At 43.1% G+C, this 19,218-nt stretch overlaps 12 non-coding genes across 12 annotated transcripts; all 12 read right to left on the bottom strand.

The window, feature by feature from the left end:
* Positions 1–1,990: 1,990 nt before the first annotated feature.
* Positions 1,991–2,072, bottom strand: trnas-gcu (transfer RNA serine (anticodon GCU)). The gene has a single exon. It is a non-coding gene; the product is annotated as a tRNA-Ser (tRNA).
* A 245-nt stretch (positions 2,073–2,317) lies between these two features.
* On the bottom strand, positions 2,318–2,406 carry trnar-ucg (transfer RNA arginine (anticodon UCG)). Its single transcript is given in 2 exon segments — positions 2,318–2,353; positions 2,370–2,406. It is a non-coding gene; the product is annotated as a tRNA-Arg (tRNA).
* A 2,662-nt stretch (positions 2,407–5,068) lies between these two features.
* On the bottom strand, positions 5,069–5,150 carry trnas-gcu (transfer RNA serine (anticodon GCU)). Its single transcript has one exon. It is a non-coding gene; the product is annotated as a tRNA-Ser (tRNA).
* Positions 5,151–5,395: 245 nt separating this feature from the next.
* Positions 5,396–5,484, bottom strand: trnar-ucg (transfer RNA arginine (anticodon UCG)). The gene is given in 2 exon segments: positions 5,396–5,431; positions 5,448–5,484. It is a non-coding gene; the product is annotated as a tRNA-Arg (tRNA).
* A 2,668-nt stretch (positions 5,485–8,152) lies between these two features.
* On the bottom strand, positions 8,153–8,234 carry trnas-gcu (transfer RNA serine (anticodon GCU)). The gene has a single exon. It is a non-coding gene; the product is annotated as a tRNA-Ser (tRNA).
* A 245-nt stretch (positions 8,235–8,479) lies between these two features.
* On the bottom strand, positions 8,480–8,568 carry trnar-ucg (transfer RNA arginine (anticodon UCG)). The gene is given in 2 exon segments: positions 8,480–8,515; positions 8,532–8,568. It is a non-coding gene; the product is annotated as a tRNA-Arg (tRNA).
* Positions 8,569–11,233: 2,665 nt separating this feature from the next.
* On the bottom strand, positions 11,234–11,315 carry trnas-gcu (transfer RNA serine (anticodon GCU)). The gene has a single exon. It is a non-coding gene; the product is annotated as a tRNA-Ser (tRNA).
* A 245-nt stretch (positions 11,316–11,560) lies between these two features.
* On the bottom strand, positions 11,561–11,649 carry trnar-ucg (transfer RNA arginine (anticodon UCG)). The gene is given in 2 exon segments: positions 11,561–11,596; positions 11,613–11,649. It is a non-coding gene; the product is annotated as a tRNA-Arg (tRNA).
* A 2,666-nt stretch (positions 11,650–14,315) lies between these two features.
* On the bottom strand, positions 14,316–14,397 carry trnas-gcu (transfer RNA serine (anticodon GCU)). Its single transcript has one exon. It is a non-coding gene; the product is annotated as a tRNA-Ser (tRNA).
* Positions 14,398–14,642: 245 nt separating this feature from the next.
* trnar-ucg (transfer RNA arginine (anticodon UCG)) lies at positions 14,643–14,731 on the bottom strand. Its single transcript is given in 2 exon segments — positions 14,643–14,678; positions 14,695–14,731. It is a non-coding gene; the product is annotated as a tRNA-Arg (tRNA).
* Positions 14,732–17,397: 2,666 nt separating this feature from the next.
* On the bottom strand, positions 17,398–17,479 carry trnas-gcu (transfer RNA serine (anticodon GCU)). Its single transcript has one exon. It is a non-coding gene; the product is annotated as a tRNA-Ser (tRNA).
* A 245-nt stretch (positions 17,480–17,724) lies between these two features.
* On the bottom strand, positions 17,725–17,813 carry trnar-ucg (transfer RNA arginine (anticodon UCG)). The gene is given in 2 exon segments: positions 17,725–17,760; positions 17,777–17,813. It is a non-coding gene; the product is annotated as a tRNA-Arg (tRNA).
* Between the last annotated feature and the right edge of the window lie 1,405 nt (positions 17,814–19,218).

The following is a 19,218-nucleotide window of genomic DNA, read 5'->3' as shown; positions in this document are numbered from 1 at the left end:
GATATCATCATGTCACACAGCCCACACGTAAGCCCTGCCTAAAATCGCTATATTTCTAACTTGTGTATTTTCCCTTCTTTCAGATTTGGAATAGCAAAATCCCACAGCAGATTCTTCTACCGTCAGACAGTCGACGAAGGAGTGTTCAATCAAATCAGTCCGGTTTCAGGTTGCATGTAATGCATTTTTCTCACATGAGAGTAAGATCGCACAGCAGGTTTGCACACACTCTAGCTTACACAAATACACAAACAAACTAAAATTCCTTAACAATACAGGATGACCCGCGATTATGAGAAAATCCGTTTTAAAGGGAAAGATTATGAAACGGAACTTACAACCAGCCCATTTAAACAGACACAGAATTATCCGGGATTGCAAGGACATCCCTTTTACCCAGATGCAGAATGACCCTTGACTGACAGCAGTTCCCTTTTAAAAGAATAAAGTGAGATTTCGATCATCCCTGAAGGCAATTGTGAAGTGGGGCTCACGACCACGCGGCGCAGAGACTGTTATTGAAGCCACAGATGAAAGACAGGCAGGAAGGAAGGAAGGAGGGAGGGACGTAAAACCAGACCAGTCTGAAGCACACAAACAAACGAAAATTCGTTAACCTCCAAAGGCAGGTTTTGAAATTGGAAATTGGAAATCTGGGAGAGGCAGCACATCCCTTTTAAACAGACACAGAATGATGAGGGTCTGATAGCACACCATTTTAAAGAGACAGAGAATGATCTCGGACAGACAGCAAATCCCCTTAAAAGGGACACGGAAATAGAATGAATAAAAACAGATAAATATGTAAAACTCGGCACGTCGTGCAGATTTTGTGGAGGAACAATCCGGTTTCACGTTCTGTCGGATAATCATTCCGATATTTCAGGAAAAAGTTAAAGATTACAGATGTTTTCAACAAAAATAGCGCCTGGAAAAAATACGCAGCGAGAAAGGTCAAATGGGAACGTCTGTGATACAGCGGAACGCAGGAGTGATTAAATAATACATGGCATAATGGAGAAAGGCAAAGTGGGTGGTAATCGGGCAATAACGTAACAAAGGATGGTCCAGAGGAGGTGTTAGTGGGAATAGCAGAACCATTACCAGACAATGGGAGCGGTGCTTATCATCCGATACGTTGAACCTGATGTTGAGGCCAGAAGACGAGAACATGCCTACAATATAGGGTATCACCGCCTTTTAATCCGACCAGGCAGCTTTGCCAGCCCGGATTGATTTCCTGTCCGCTTTGAATTCGGCAGCCAAGGCACGAATTCAAAAGGCAGCTTCTCTCAGCTTTTCAGCTCTAGAGAAACAGGACGCACTCATATTCAGGGCAGAGGTGGAGATTGACGCTGAATGTATGCTTATCCCAATTGAGGTGAACTTATGCGCACAGACAGGAAGATATACTGATCAAGTATCGGCCGGAACCAAACAAGGCTTTAGGTTATCCAACGAGTCACAGAGCCGAGTACCTCTGAGATATTTTAACTTTACTCAGTTTGGCGGGTTTCACTTTGCTCTGGGATTTGGATGCTCAGGGAACATCGGCGTAAGATCACACGTTTTAACGTGAAATACGTCTGTTTTCTCACATGTCCAGCGGCTGTCAGTAGCGGAACTTTGAGTAAAACATGGCGGGGCTCGTCTGGGATTTGGCCCGTGATCTCTCGCATTTCAAATGTGATCATTCCGAAGGGAGAAACATAACCGTGGACCAACGAGCCGCCGACAGTGAAAAGCGCAGCTCTCAGATTCTGACGGTGGTGAGAAATGATATTATGGCCCATCGTGCATGTGCTGTCTCTCAGATACCTATCTAATTAGTGCCCCTCGCCATTGCACTGCAACGGTTCTCCTTTTGACGAATATATTATTAATTTGAGACATGACATGAGGAAAGTGCAGCATCCCTGTAAGCAAAAGGGGAATTTGGCGATGAGGTGAAATGTGAATGTCAAAAAGTGGTTAAGCTGCAAGCCAACGACGACGAGAATGGGATTCGAACCCATGCGTGTAGAGCACAATGGATTAGCAGTCCATCGCCTTAACCTCTCGGCCACCTCGTCTCTGCGAGAAGACACCGTCAGCCATTCAATCTCCTGCTTTAGGTATCCAAACAGAAATAATGTGCAAGAAAGTCCACTTCACAGCTTGCTCTGCCCGTGCATGCAGATCAACAATGATGAAAACTTGCCATGAGATTCTTTGAGCAAACAGCCTTCCTTCACTTCAGGTGAGTGACTGGAAGGGATGGTTGGTTTCTCCGCAGAATTACAGCAAAGAATATAAAATTTCACGTAGCGAGCTAAGTTGACCGCGGCAGGACTCGAACCTGCAATTTTCTGATAACTTTGCGGTTGTAATCGAACTCAGACGCCTTATCCATTAGGCCACGCGGCCGCTCCCAGCACTAATCATTGTGTTGTTGTGTATATTGCGAGCAAATTCGGGGCAACTGCAATATCAAGGAGTGGATTGAGGAAAAGATGAGCATATTTCGAGTGAATGAACAGATGCACTGCGATCTGGGTGCGCACCGGCGCAGGCAACCCCAATGTAAATTGGAACACTATAGTTTAACAATTCGGTCATTGCAGCTGAAATCATACTCCTTCTCAAACAATACAGGATGACGCGGGTTTATGAGAAAATCCGTTTTAAAGGGAAAGATTATGAACCGGACCTGACAACCAGCCCATTTCAACAGACACAGAATGATCCGGGATTGCAAGGACATCCCTTTTACCCAGATGCAGAATGACCCTTGACTGACAGCAGTTCCCTTTTAAAAGAATAAAGTGAGATTTCGCTCATCCCTGAAGGCAATTGTGCAATGGGGCTCAGGACCACGCGGCGCAGAGACTGTTCTTGAAGCCACAGGTGATAGACAGGCAGGAAGGAGGGAGGGACGTAAAACCAGCCCAGTCTGAAATATATAAATATTTAACATTTTAAGAAAATAAATGCATTTAAATTGTATTTTAAAAAAATTGGATTTGAGTTGTTTGAATGAAATAAATAATTGATTCATAATCTATGTATTTTTTTATTGAACGAAGGCTGTGTAACTATAAGAATTCCATTGGGAAATGAGAGGTGCAGTCAATAACTACCCAAACACAGTAAGCCCATGGTGGAAGACAAGCCATGAGGGAAGACGTGGGCTACAAGGGCGATCTTTTAAAGTCGAGTGTGTCTTTCCGCTGGATCTGACAGCAGCTGCTTGTGCTGCGAAAGAGGTCAAATGTAAGAGAGCACAGCGCAGGCAGAACAGAAAAAGCATATTTATTTTGGAAGTTAAAAATTTGGGATTATATATAAATATACACATATATATATACATGTATAAACAAAGTCAGTCATTCAGTCATGTCTTGTATTGGTTTGATTTGATTTGAATTTGCAAATAAGGATGGAGGATGTCGTCATGTCACACAGCCCACACGCAAGCCCTGCCTAAAATCGCTATATTTCTAACTTGTGTCATTTCCCTTCTTTCAGATGTGGAATAGCAAAATCCCACAGCAGATTCTTCTACCGTCAGAGAGTCCACGAAGGAGTGTTCAATCAAATCAGTACGGTTTCAAGTTGCATGTAATGCATTTTTCTCACATGACAGTAAGATCGCACAGCACGTTTGCACACTCTCCAGCTTACACAAAAACACAAACAAACTAAAATTCGTTAACCTCCAAAGGCAGGTTTTGAAATTGGAAATTGGAAATCTGGGAGAGACAGCACATCCCTTTTAAACAGACACAGAATGATGAAGGTCTGATAGCACACCATTTTAAAGAGACAGAGAATGATCTCGGACAGACAGCAAATCCCCTTAAAAGGGACACGGAAATAGAATGAATAAAAACAGATAAATATGTAAAACTCGGCACGTCGTGCAGATTTTGTGGAGGAAGAATCCGGTTTCACGTTCTGTCGGATAATCATTCCGATATTTCAGGAAAAAGTTAAAGATTACAGATGTTTTCAACAAAAATAGCGCCTGGAAAAAATACGCAGCGAGAAAGGTCAAATGGGAACGTCTGTGATACAGCGGAACGCAGGAGTGATTAAATAATACATGGCATAATGGAGAAAGGCAAAGTGGGTGGTAATCGGGCAATAACGTAACAAAGGATGGTCCAGAGGAGGTGTTAGTGGGAATAGCAGAACCATTACCAGACAATGGGAGCGGTGCTTATCATCCGATACGTTGAACCTAATGTTGAGGCCAGAAGACGAGAACATGCCTACAATATAGGGTATCACCGCCTTTTATTCAGACCAGGCAGCTTTGCCAGCCCGGATTGATTTCCTGTCCGCTTTGAATTCGGCAGCCAAGGCACGAATTCAAAAGGCAGCTTCTCTCAGCTTTTCAGCTCTAGAGAAACAGGACGCACTCATATTCAGGGCAGAGGTGGAGATTGACGCTGAATGTATGCTTATCCCAATTGAGGTGAACTTATGCGCACAGACAGGAAGATATACTGATCAAGTATCGGCCGGAACCAAACAAGGCTTTAGGTTATCCAACGAGTCACAGAGCCGAGTACCTCTGAGATATTTTAACTTTACTCAGTTTGGCGGGTTTCACTTTGCTCTGGGATTTGGATGCTAAGGGAACATCGGCGTAAAATCACACGTTTTAACGTGAAATACGTCTGTTTTCTCACATGTCGAGCGGCTGTCAGAAGCGGAACTTTGAGTAAAACATGGCGGGGCTCGTCCGGGATTTGGCCCGTGATCTCTCGCATTTCAAATGTGATCATTCCGAAGGGAGAAACATAACCGTGGACCAACGAGCCGCCGACAGTGAAAAGCGCAGCTCTCAGATTCTGACGGTGGTGAGAAATGATATTATGGCCCATCGTGCATGTGCTGTCTCTCAGGTACCTATCTAATTAGTGCCCCTCGCCATTGTACTGCAACTGTTCTCCTTTTGACGAATATATTATTAATTTGAGACATGACATGAGGAAAGAACAGCATCCCTGTAAGTAAAAGGGGAATTTGGCAATGAGGTGAAATGTGAATGTCAAAAAATGGTTAAGCTGCAAGCCAACGACGACGAGAATGGGATTCGAACCCATGCGTGCAGAGCACAATGGATTAGCAGTCCATCGCCTTAACCTCTCGGCCACCTCGTCTCTGCTAAAAGACACCGTTAGCCATTCAATCTCCTGCTTTAGGTATCCAAACAGAAATAATGTGCAAGAAAGTCCACTTCACAGCTTGCTCTGCCCGTGCATGCAGATCAACAATGATGAAAAGTTGCCATGAGATTCTTTGAGCAAACAGCCTTCCTTCACTTCAGCTGAGTGACTGGAAGAGATGGTTGGTTTCTCCGCAGAATCACAGCAAAGAATATAAAATTTCACGTAGCGAGCTAAGTTGACCGCGGCAGGACTCGAACCTGCAATCTTCTGATAACTTTGCGGTTGTAATCGAAGTCAGACGCCTTATCCATTAGGCCACGCGGTCGCTCCCAGCACTAATCATTGTGTTGTTGTGTATATTGCGAGCAAATTCGGGGCAATTGCAATATCAAGGAGTGGATTTAGGAAAAGATGAGCATATTTCGAGTGAATGAACAGATGCACTGCGATCTGTGTGCGCACCGGCGCAGGCAACCCCAATGTAAATTGGAACACTATAGTTTAACAATTCGGTCATTGCAGCTGAAATCATACTCCTTCTCAAACAATACAGGATGACGCGGGTTTATGAGAAAATCCGTTTTAAAGGGAAAGATTATGAACCGGACCTGACAAACAGCCCATTTAAACCGACACAGAATGATCCGGGATTGCAAGGACATCCCTTTTAACCAGATGCAGAATGACCCTTGACTGACAGCAGTTCCCTTTTAAAAGAATAAAGTGAGATTTCGCTCATCCCTGAAGGCAATTGTGCAATGGGGCTCAGGACCACGCGGCGCAGAGACTGTTCTTGAAGCCACAGGTGATAGACAGGCAGGAAGGAGGGAGGGAGGGACGTAAAACCAGCCCAATCTGAAATATATAAATATTTAACATTTTAAGAAAATAAATGCATTTAAATTGTATTTAAAAAAAATTTAATTTGAGTTGTTTTAATGAAATAAATAATTGATTCATAATCTATGTATTTTTTTATTGAACGAAGGCTGTGTAACTATAAGAATTCCATTGGGAAATGAGAGGTGCAGTCAATAACTACCCAAACACAGTAAGCCCATGGTGGAAGACAAGCCATGAGGGAAGACGTGGGCTACAAGGGCGATCTTTTAAAGTCGAGTGTGTCTTTCCGCTGGATCTGACAGCAGCTGCTTGTGCTGTGAAAGAGGTCAAATGTAAGAGAGCGCAGCGCAGGCAGAACAGAAAAAGCATATTTATTTTGGAAGTTAAAAATTTGGGATTATATATAAATATACACATATATATATATACATGTATAAACAAAGTCAGTCAGTCAGTCATGTCTTGTATTGGTTTGATTTGATTTGAATTTGCAAAAAAGGATGGAGGATGTCGTCATGTCACACAGCCCACACGCAAGCCCTGCCTAAAATCGCTATATTTCTAACTTGTGTCATTTCCCTTCTTTCAGATGTGGAATAGCAAAATCCCACAGCAGATTCTTCTACCGTCAGAGAGTCCACGAAGGAGTGTTCAATCAAATCAGTACGGTTTCAAGTTGCATGTAATGCATTTTTCTCACATGACAGTAAGATCGCACAGCACGTTTGCACACTCTCTAGCTTACACAAAAACACAAACAAACTAAAATTCGTTAACCTCCAAAGGCAGGTTTTGAAATTGGAAATTGGAAATCTGGGAGAGACAGCACATCCCTTTTAAACAGACACAGAATGATGAGGGTCTGATAGCACACCATTTTAAAGAGACAGAGAATGATCTCGGACAGACAGCAAATCCCCTTAAAAGGGACACTGAAATAGAATGAATAAAAACAGATAAATATGTAAAACTCGGCACGTCGTGCAGATTTTGTGGAGGAAGAATCCGGTTTCACGTTCTGTCGGATAATCATTCCGATATTTCAGGAAAAAGTTAAAGATTACAGATGTTTTCAACAAAAATAGCGCCTGGAAAAAATACGCAGCGAGAAAGGTCAAATGGGAACGTCTGTGATACAGCGGAACGCAGGAGTGATTAAATAATACATGGCATAATGGAGAAAGGCAAAGTGGGTGGTAATCGGGCAATAACGTAACAAAGGATGGTCCAGAGGAGGTGTTAGTGGGAATAGCAGAACCATTACCAGACAATGGGAGCGGTGCTTATCATCCGATACGTTGAACCTAATGTTGAGGCCAGAAGACGAGAACATGCCTACAATATAGGGTATCACCGCCTTTTAATCAGACCAGGCAGCTTTGCCAACCCGGATTGATTTCCTGTCCGCTTTGAATTCGGCAGCCAAGGCACGAATTCAAAAGGCAGCTTCTCTCAGCTTTTCAGCTCTAGAGAAACAGGACGCACTCATATTCAGGGCAGAGGTGGAGATTGACGCTGAATGTATGCTTATCCCAATTGAGGTGAACTTATGCGCACAGACAGGAAGATATACTGATCAAGTATCGGCCGGAACCAAATAAGGCTTTAGGTTATCCAACGAGTCACAGAGCCGAGTACCTCTGAGATATTTTAACTTTACTCAGTTTGGCGGGTTTCACTTTGCTCTGGGATTTGGATGCTAAGGGAACATCGGCGTAAAATCACACGTTTTAACGTGAAATACGTCTGTTTTCTCACATGTCGAGCGGCTGTCAGAAGCGGAACTTTGAGTAAAACATGGCGGGGCTCGTCCGGGATTTGGCCCGTGATCTCTCGCATTTCAAATGTGATCATTCCGAAGGGAGAAACATAACCGTGGACCAACGAGCCGCCGACAGTGAAAAGCGCAGCTCTCAGATTCTGACGGTGGTGAGAAATGATATTATGGGCCATCGTGCATGTGCTGTCTCTCAGATACCTATCTAATTAGTGCCCCTCGCCATTGTACTGCAACTGTTCTCCTTTTGACGAATATATTATTAATTTGAGACATGACATGAGGAAAGAACAGCATCCCTGTAAGTAAAAGGGGAATTTGGCGATGAGGTGAAATGTGAATGTCAAAAAATGGTTAAGCTGCAAGCCAACGACGACGAGAATGGGATTCGAACCCATGCGTGCAGAGCACAATGGATTAGCAGTCCATCGCCTTAACCTCTCGGCCACCTCGTCTCTGCTATAAGACACCGTCAGCCATTCAATCTCCTGCTTTAGGTATCCAAACAGAAATAATGTGCAAGAAAGTCCACTTCACAGCTTGCTCTGCCCGTGCATGCAGATCAACAATGATGAAAACTTGCCATGAGATTCTTTGAGCAAACAGCCTTCCTTCACTTCAGCTGAGTGACTGGAAGAGATGGTTGGTTTCTCCGCAGAATCACAGCAAAGAATATAAAATTTCACGTAGCGAGCTAAGTTGACCGCGGCAGGACTCGAACATGCAATCTTCTGATAACTTTGCGGTTGTAATCGAAGTCAGACGCCTTATCCATTAGGCCACGCGGCCGCTCCCAGCGCTAATCATTGTGTTGTTGTGTATATTGCGAGCAAATTCGGGGCAACTGCAATATCAAGGAGTGGATTTAGGAAAAGATGAGCATATTTCGAGTGAATGAACAGATGCACTGCGATCTGTGTGCGCACCGGCGCAGGCAACCCCAATGTAAATTGGAACACTATAGTTTAACAATTCGGTCATTGCAGCTGAAATCATACTCCTTCTCAAACAATACAGGATGACGCGGGTTTATGAGAAAATCCGTTTTAAAGGGAAAGATTATGAACCGGACCTGACAAACAGCCCATTTAAACAGACACAGAATGATCCGGGATTGCAAGGACATCCCTTTTACCCAGATGCAGAATGACCCTTGACTGACAGCAGTTCCCTTTTAAAAGAATAAAGTGAGATTTCGCTCATCCCTGAAGGCAATTGTGCAATGGGGCTCAGGACCACGCGGCGCAGAGACTGTTCTGGAAGCCACAGGTGATAGACAGGCAGGAAGGAGGGAGGGAGGGACGTAAAACCAGCCCAGTCTGAAATATATAAATATTTAACATTTTAAGAAAATAAATGCATTTAAATTGTATTTAAAAAAAATTAATTTGAGTTGTTTTAATGAAATAAATAATTGATTCATAATCTATGTATTTTTTTATTGAACGAAGGCTGTGTAACTATAAGAATTCCATTGGGAAATGAGAGGTGCAGTCAATAACTACCCAAACACAGTAAGCCCATGGTGGAAGACAAGCCATGAGGGAAGACGTGGGCTACAAGGGCGATCTTTTAAAGTCGAGTGTGTCTTTCCGCTGGATCTGACAGCAGCTGCTTGTGCTGTGAAAGAGGTCAAATGTAAGAGAGCGCAGCGCAGGCAGAACAGAAAAAGCATATTTATTTTGGAAGTTAAAAATTTGGGATTATATATAAATATACACATATATATATACATGTATAAACAAAGTCAGTCAGTCAGTCATGTCTTGTATTGGTTTGATTTGATTTGAATTTGCAAAAAAGGATGGAGGATGTCGTCATGTCACACAGCCCACACGCAAGCCCTGCCTAAAATCGCTATATTTCTAACTTGTGTCATTTCCCTTCTTTCAGATGTGGAATAGCAAAATCCCACAGCAGATTCTTCTACCGTCAAAGAGTCCACGAAGGAGTGTTCAATCAAATCAGTACGGTTTCAAGTTGCATGTAATGCATTTTTCTCACATGACAGTAAGATCGCACAGCACGTTTGCACACTCTCTAGCTTACACAAAAACACAAACAAACTAAAATTCGTTAACCTCCAAAGGCAGGTTTTGAAATTGGAAATTGGAAATCTGGGAGAGACAGCACATCCCTTTTAAACAGACACAGAATGATGAGGGTCTGATAGCACACCATTTTAAAGAGACAGAGAATGATCTCGGACAGACACAAAATCCCCTTAAAAGGGACACTGAAATAGAATGAATAAAAACAGATAAATATGTAAAACTCGGCACGTCGTGCAGATTTTGTGGAGGAAGAATCCGGTTTCACGTTCTGTCGGATAATCATTCCGATATTTCAGGAAAAAGTTAAAGATTACAGATGTTTTCAACAAAAATAGCGCCTGGAAAAAATACGCAGCGAGAAAGGTCAAATGGGAACGTCTGTGATACAGCGGAACGCAGGAGTGATTAAATAATACATGGCATAATGGAGAAAGGCAAAGTGGGTGGTAATCGGGCAATAACGTAACAAAGGATGGTCCAGAGGAGGTGTTAGTGGGAATAGCAGAACCATTACCAGACAATGGGAGCGGTGCTTATCATCCGATACGTTGAACCTAATGTTGAGGCCAGAAGACGAGAACATGCCTACAATATAGGGTATCACCGCCTTTTAATCAGACCAGGCAGCTTTGCCAACCCGGATTGATTTCCTGTCCGCTTTGAATTCGGCAGCCAAGGCACGAATTCAAAAGGCAGCTTCTCTCAGCTTTTCAGCTCTAGAGAAACAGGACGCACTCATATTCAGGGCAGAGGTGGAGATTGACGCTGAATGTATGCTTATCCCAATTGAGGTGAACTTGTGCGCACAGACAGGAAGATATACTGATCAAGTATCGGCCGGAACCAAACAAGGCTTTAGGTTATCCAACGAGTCACAGAGCCGAGTACCTCTGAGATATTTTAACTTTACTCAGTTTGGCGGGTTTCACTTTGCTCTGGGATTTGGATGCTAAGGGAACATCGGCGTAAAATCACACGTTTTAACGTGAAATACGTCTGTTTTCTCACATGTCGAGCGGCTGTCAGAAGCAGAACTTTGAGTAAAACATGGCGGGGCTCGTCCGGGATTTGGCCCGTGATCTCTCGCATTTCAAATGTGATCATTCCGAAGGGAGAAACATAACCGTGGACCAACGAGACGCCGACAGTGAAAAGCGCAGCTCTCAGATTCTGACGGTGGTGAGAAATGATATTATGGCCCATCGTGCATGTGCTGTCTCTCAGATACCTATCTAATTAGTGCCCCTCGCCATTGTACTGCAACTGTTCTCCTTTTGACGAATATATTATTAATTTGAGACATGACATGAGGAAATAACAGCATCCCTGTAAGTAAAAGGGGAATTTGGCGATGAGGTGAAATGTGAATGTCAAAAAATGGTTAAGCTGCAAGCCAACGACGACGAGAATGGGTTTCGAACCCATGCGTGCAGAGCACAATGGATTAGCAGTTCATCGCCTTAACCTCTCGGCCACCTCGTCTCTGCTATAAGACACCGTCAGCCATTCAATCTCCTGCTTTAGGTATCCAAACAGAAATAATGTGCAAGAAAGTCCACTTCACAGCTTGCTCTGCCCGTGCATGCAGATCAACAATGATGAAAACTTGCCATGAGATTCTTTGAGCAAACAGCCTTCTTTCACTTCAGCTGAGTGACTGGAAGAGATGGTTGGTTTCTCCGCAGAATCACAGCAAAGAATATAAAATTTCACGTAGCGAGCTAAGTTGACCGCGGCAGGACTCGAACCTGCAATCTTCTGATAACTTTGCGGTTGTAATCGAAGTCAGACGCCTTATCCATTAGGCCACGCGGCCGCTCCCAGCACTAATCATTGTGTTGTTGTGTATATTGCGAGCAAATTCGGGGCAACTGCAATAACAAGGAGTGGATTTAGGAAAAGATGAGCATATTTCGAGTGAATGAACAGATGCACTGCGATCTGTGTGCGCACCGGCGCAGGCAACCCCAATGTAAATTGGAACACTATAGTTTAACAATTCGGTCATTGCCGCTGAAATCATACTCCTTCTCAAACAATACAGGATGAAGCGGGTTTATGAGAAAATCCGTTTTAAAGGGAAAGATTATGAACCGGACCTGACAAACAGCCCATTTAAACAGACACAGAATGATCCGGGATTGCAAGGACATCCCTTTTACCCAGATGCAGAATGACCCTTGACTGACAGCAGTTCCCTTTTAAAAGAATAAAGTGAGATTTCGCTCATCCCTGAAGGCAATTGTGCAATGGGGCTCAGGACCACGCGGCGCAGAGACTGTTCTTGAAGCCACAGGTGATAGACAGGCAGGAAGGAGGGAGGGAGGGACGTAAAACCAGCCCAGTCTGAAATATATAAATATTTAACATTTTAAGAAAATAAATGCATTTAAATTGTATTTAAAAAAAATTTAATTTGAGTTGTTTTAATGAAATAAATAATTGATTCATAATCTATGTATTTTTTTATTGAACGAAGGCTGTGTAACTATAAGAATTCCATTGGGAAATGAGAGGTGCAGTCAATAACTACCCAAACACAGTAAGCCCATGGTGGAAGACAAGCCATGAGGGAAGACGTGGGCTACAAGGGCGATCTTTTAAAGTCGAGTGTGTCTTTCCGCTGGATCTGACAGCAGCTGCTTGTGCTGTGAAAGAGGTCAAATGTAAGAGAGCGCAGCGCAGGCAGAACAGAAAAAGCATATTTATTTTGGAAGTTAAAAATTTGGGATTATATATAAATATACACATATATATATACATGTATAAACAAAGTCAGTCAGTCAGTCATGTCTTGTATTGGTTTGATTTGATTTGAATTTGCAAAAAAGGATGGAGGATGTCGTCATGTCACACAGCCCACACGCAAGCCCTGCCTAAAATCGCTATATTTCTAACTTGTGTCATTTCCCTTCTTTCAGATGTGGAATAGCAAAATCCCACAGCAGATTCTTCTACCGTCAGAGAGTCCACGAAGGAGTGTTCAATCAAATCAGTACGGTTTCAAGTTGCATGTAATGCATTTTTCTCACATGACAGTAAGATCGCACAGCACGTTTGCACACTCTCTAGCTTACACAAAAACACAAACAAACTAAAATTCGTTAACCTCCAAAGGCAGGTTTTGAAATTGGAAATTGGAAATCTGGGAGAGACAGCACATCCCTTTTAAACAGACACAGAATGATGAGGGTCTGATAGCACACCATTTTAAAGAGACAGAGAATGATCTCGGACAGACAGCAAATCCCCTTAAAAGGGACACTGAAATAGAATGAATAAAAACAGATAAATATGTAAAACTCGGCACGTCGTGCAGATTTTGTGGAGGAAGAATCCGGTTTCACGTTCTGTCGGATAATCATTCCGATATTTCAGGAAAAAGTTAAAGATTACAGATGTTTTCAACAAAAATAGCGCCTGGAAAAAATACGCAGCGAGAAAGGTCAAATGGGAACGTCTGTGATACAGCGGAACGCAGGAGTGATTAAATAATACATGGCATAATGGAGAAAGGCAAAGTGGGTGGTAATCGGGCAATAACGTAACAAAGGATGGTCCAGAGGAGGTGTTAGTGGGAATAGCAGAACCATTACGAGACAATGGGAGCGGTGCTTATCATCCGATACGTTGAACCTAATGTTGAGGCCAGAAGACGAGAACATGCCTACAATATAGGTTATCACCGCCTTTTAATCAGACCAGGCAGCTTTGCCAACCCGGATTGATTTCCTGTCCGCTTTGAATTCGGCAGCCAAGGCACGAATTCAAAAGGCAGCTTCTCTCAGCTTTTCAGCTCTAGAGAAACAGGACGCACTCATATTCAGGGCAGAGGTGGAGATTGACGCTGAATGTATGCTTATCCCAATTGAGGTGAACTTGTGCGCACAGACAGGAAGATATACTGATCAAGTATCGGCCGGAACCAAACAAGGCTTTAGGTTATCCAACGAGTCACAGAGCCGAGTACCTCTGAGATATTTTAACTTTACTCAGTTTGGCGGGTTTCACTTTGCTCTGGGATTTGGATGCTAAGGGAACATCGGCGTAAAATCACACGTTTTAACGTGAAATACGTCTGTTTTCTCACATGTCGAGCGGCTGTCAGAAGCGGAACTTTGAGAAAAACATGGCGGGGCTCGTCCGGGATTTGGCCCGTGATCTCTCGCATTTCAAATGTGATCATTCCGAAGGGAGAAACATAACCGTGGAACAACGAGCCGCCGACAGTGAAAAGCGCAGCTCTCAGATTCTGACGGTGGTGAGAAATGATATTATGGCCCATCGTGCATGTGCTGTCTCTCAGATACCTATCTAATTAGTGCCCCTCGCCATTGTACTGCAACTGTTCTCCTTTTGACGAATATATTATTAATTTGAGACATGACATGAGGAAAGAACAGCATCCCTGTAAGTAAAAGGGGAATTTGGCGATGAGGTGAAATGTGAATGTCAAAAAATGGTTAAGCTGCAAGCCAACGACGACGAGAATGGGTTTCGAACCCATGCGTGCAGAGCACAATGGATTAGCAGTTCATCGCCTTAACCTCTCGGCCACCTCGTCTCTGCTATAAGACACTGTCAGCCATTCAATCTCCTGCTTTAGGTATCCAAACAGAAATAATGTGCAAGAAAGTCCACTTCACAGCTTGCTCTGCCCGTGCATGCAGATCAACAATGATGAAAACTTGCCATGAGATTCTTTGAGCAAACAGCCTTCTTTCACTTCAGCTGAGTGACTGGAAGAGATGGTTGGTTTCTCCGCAGAATCACAGCAAAGAATATAAAATTTCACGTAGCGAGCTAAGTTGACCGCGGCAGGACTCGAACCTGCAATCTTCTGATAACTTTGCGGTTGTAATCGAAGTCAGACGCCTTATCCATTAAGCCACGCGGCCGCTCCCAGCACTAATCATTGTGTTGTTGTGTATATTGCGAGCAAATTCGGGGCAACTGCAATATCAAGGAGTGGATTTAGGAAAAGATGAGCATATTTCGAGTGAATGAACAGATGCACTGCGATCTGTGTGCGCACCGGCGCAGGCAACCCCAATGTAAATTGGAACACTATAGTTTAACAATTCGGTCATTGCAGCTGAAATCATACTCCTTCTCAAACAATACAGGATGACGCGGGTTTATGAGAAAATCCGTTTTAAAGGGAAAGATTATGAACCGGACCTGACAAACAGCCCATTTAAACAGACACAGAATGATCCGGGATTGCAAGGACATCCCTTTTACCCAGATGCAGAATGACCCTTGACTGACAGCAGTTCCCTTTTAAAAGAATAAAGTGAGATTTCGCTCATCCCTGAAGGCAATTGTGCAATGGGGCTCAGGACCACGCGGCGCAGAGACTGTTCTTGAAGCCACAGGTGATAGACAGGCAGGAAGGAGGGAGGGAGGGACGTAAAACCAGCCCAGTCTGAAATATATAAATATTTAACATTTTAAGAAAATAAATGCATTTAAATTGTATTTAAAAAAAATTTAATTTGAGTTGTTTTAATGAAATAAATAATTGATTCATAATCTATGTATTTTTTTATTGAACGAAGGCTGTGTAACTATAAGAATTCCATTGGGAAATGAGAGGTGCAGTCAATAACTACCCAAACACAGTAAGCCCATGGTGGAAGACAAGCCATGAGGGAAGACGTGGGCTACAAGGGCGATCTTTTAAAGTCGAGTGTGTCTTTCCGCTGGATCTGACAGCAGCTGCTTGTGCTGTGAAAGAGGTCAAATGTAAGAGAGCGCAGCGCAGGCAGAACAGAAAAAGCATATTTATTTTGGAAGTTAAAAATTTGGGATTATATATAAATATACACATATATATATACATGTATAAACAAAGTCAGTCAGTCAGTCATGTCTTGTATTGGTTTGATTTGATTTGAATTTGCAAAAAAGGATGGAGGATGTCGTCATGTCACACAGCCCACACGCAAGCCCTGCCTAAAATCGCTATATTTCTAACTTGTGTCATTTCCCTTCTTTCAGATGTGGAATAGCAAAATCCCACAGCAGATTCTTCTACCGTCAGAGAGTCCACGAAGGAGTGTTCAATCAAATCAGTACGGTTTCAAGTTGCATGTAATGCATTTTTCTCACATGACAGTAAGATCGCACAGCACGTTTGCACACTCTCTAGCTTACACAAAAACACAAACAAACTAAAATTCGTTAACCTCCAAAGGCAGGTTTTGAAATTGGAAATTGGAAATCTGGGAGAGACAGCACATCCCTTTTAAACAGACACAGAATGATGAGGGTCTGATAGCACACCATTTTAAAGAGACAGAGAATGATCTCGGACAGACAGCAAATCCCCTTAAAAGGGACACTGAAATAGAATGAATAAAAACAGATAAATATGTAAAACTCGGCACGTCGTGCAGATTTTGTGGAGGAAGAATCCGGTTTCACGTTCTGTCGGATAATCATTCCGATATTTCAGGAAAAAGTTAAAGATTACAGATGTTTTCAACAAAAATAGCGCCTGGAAAAAATACGCAGCGAGAAAGGTCAAATGGGAACGTCTGTGATACAGCGGAACGCAGGAGTGATTAAATAATACATGGCATAATGGAGAAAGGCAAAGTGGGTGGTAATCGGGCAATAACGTAACAAAGGATGGTCCAGTGGAGGTGTTAGTGGGAATAGCAGAACCATTACCAGACAATGGGAGCGGTGCTTATCATCCGATACGTTGAACCTAATGTTGAGGCCAGAAGACGAGAACATGCCGAAAATATAGGGTATCACCGCCTTTTAATCAGACCAGGCAGCTTTGCCAACCCGGATTGATTTCCTGTCCGCTTTGAATTCGGCAGCCAAGGCACGAATTCAAAAGGCAGCTTCTCTCAGCTTTTCAGCTCTAGAGAAACAGGACGCACTCATATTCAGGGCAGAGGTGGAGATTGACGCTGAATGTATGCTTATCCCAATTGAGGTGAACTTATGCGCACAGAAAGGAAGATATACTGATCAAGTATCGGCCGGAACCAAACAAGGCTTTAGGTTATCCAACGAGTCACAGAGCCGAGTACCTCTGAGATATTTTAACTTTACTCAGTTTGGCGGGTTTCACTTTGCTCTGGGATTTGGATGCTAAGGGAACATCGGCGTAAAATCACACGTTTTAACGTGAAATACGTCTGTTTTCTCACATGTCGAGCGGCTGTCAGAAGCGGAACTTTGAGTAAAACATGGCGGGGCTCGTCCGGGATTTGGCCCGTGATCTCTCGCATTTCAAATGTGATCATTCCGAAGGGAGAAACATAACCGTGGACCAACGAGCCGCCGACAGTGAAAAGCGCAGCTCTCAGATTCTGACGGTGGTGAGAAATGATATTATGGCCCATCGTGCATGTGCTGTCTCTCAGATACCTATCTAATTAGTGCCCCTCGCCATTGTACTGCAACTGTTCTCCTTTTGACGAATATATTATTAATTTGAGACATGACATGAGGAAAGAACAGCATCCCTGTAAGTAAAAGGGGAATTTGGCGATGAGGTGAAATGTAAATGTCAAAAAATGGTTAAGCTGCAAGCCAACGACGACGAGAATGGGATTCGAACCCATGCGTGCAGAGCACAATGGATTAGCAGTCCATCGCCTTAACCTCTCGGCCACCTCGTCTCTGCTATAAGACACCGTCAGCCATTCAATCTCCTGCTTTAGGTATCCAAACAGAAATAATGTGCAAGAAAGTCCACTTCACAGCTTGCTCTGCCCGTGCATGCAGATCAACAATGATGAAAACTTGCCATGAGATTCTTTGAGCAAACAGCCTTCCTTCACTTCAGCTGAGTTACTGGAAGAGATGGTTGGTTTCTCCGCAGAATCACAGCAAAGAATATAAAATTTCACGTAACGAGCTAAGTTGACCGCGGCAGGACTCGAACATGCAATCTTCTGATAACTTTGCGGTTGTAATCGAAGTCAGACGCCTTATCCATTAGGCCACGCGGCCGCTCCCAGCACTAATCATTGTGTTGTTGTGTATATTGCGAGCAAATTCGGGGCAACTGCAATATCAAGGAGTGGATTTAGGAAAAGATGAGCATATTTCGAATGAATGAACAGATGCACTGCGATCTGTGTGCGCACCGGCGCAGGCAACCCCAATGTAAATTGGAACACTATAGTTTAACAATTCGGTCATTGCAGCTGAAATCATACTCCTTCTCAAACAATACAGGATGACGCGGGTTTATGAGAAAATCCGTTTTAAAGGGAAAGATTATGAACCGGACCTGACAAACAGCCCATTTAAACAGACACAGAATGATCCGGGATTGCAAGGACATCCCTTTTACCCAGATGCAGAATGACCCTTGACTGACAGCAGTTCCCTTTTAAAAGAATAAAGTGAGATTTCGCTCATCCCTGAAGGCAATTGTGCAATGGGGCTCAGGACCACGCGGCGCAGAGACTGTTCTTGAAGCCACAGGTGATAGACAGGCAAGAAGGAGGGAGGGAGGGACGTAAAACCAGCCCAGTCTGAAATATATAAATATTTAACATTTTAAGAAAATAAATGCATTTAAATTGTATTTAAAAAAAATTTAATTTGAGTTGTTTTAATGAAATAAATAATTGATTCATAATCTATGTATTTTTTTATTGAACGAAGGCTGTGTAACTATAAGAATTCCATTGGGAAATGAGAGGTGCAGTCAATAACTACCCAAACACAGTAAGCCCATGGTGGAAGACAAGCCATGAGGGAAGACGTGGGCTACAAGGGCGATCTTTTAAAGTCGAGTGTGTCTTTCCGCTGGATCTGACAGCAGCTGCTTGTGCTGTGAAAGAGGTCAAATGTAAGAGAGCGCAGCGCAGGCAGAACAGAAAAAGCATATTTATTTTGGAAGTTAAAAATTTGGGATTATATATAAATATACACATATATATATACATGTATAAACAAAGTCAGTCAGTCAGTCATGTCTTGTATTGGTTTGATTTGATTTGAATTTGCAAAAAAGGATGGAGGATGTCGTCATGTCACACAGCCCACACGCAAGCCCTGCCTAAAATCGCTATATTTCGAACTTGTGTCATTTCCCTTCTTTCAGATGTGGAATAGCAAAATCCCACAGCAGATTCTTCTACCGTCAGAGAGTCCACGAAGGAGTGTTCAATCAAATCAGTACGGTTTCAAGTTGCATGTAATGCATTTTTCTCACATGACAGTAAGATCGCACAGCACGTTTGCACACTCTCTAGCTTACACAAAAACACAAACAAACTAAAATTCGTTAACCTCCAAAGGCAGGTTTTGAAATTGGAAATTGGAAATCTGGGAGAGACAGCACATCCCTTTTAAACAGACACAGAATGATGAGGGTCTGATAGCACACCATTCTAAAGAGACA

Source organism: Pristiophorus japonicus, unplaced genomic scaffold, assembly GCF_044704955.1.
Source record: "Pristiophorus japonicus isolate sPriJap1 unplaced genomic scaffold, sPriJap1.hap1 HAP1_SCAFFOLD_62, whole genome shotgun sequence".
In the NCBI taxonomy this organism is placed as follows: Eukaryota; Metazoa; Chordata; class Chondrichthyes; family Pristiophoridae; genus Pristiophorus; species Pristiophorus japonicus.
This window is presented reverse-complemented; position numbering and strand designations above follow the sequence as displayed.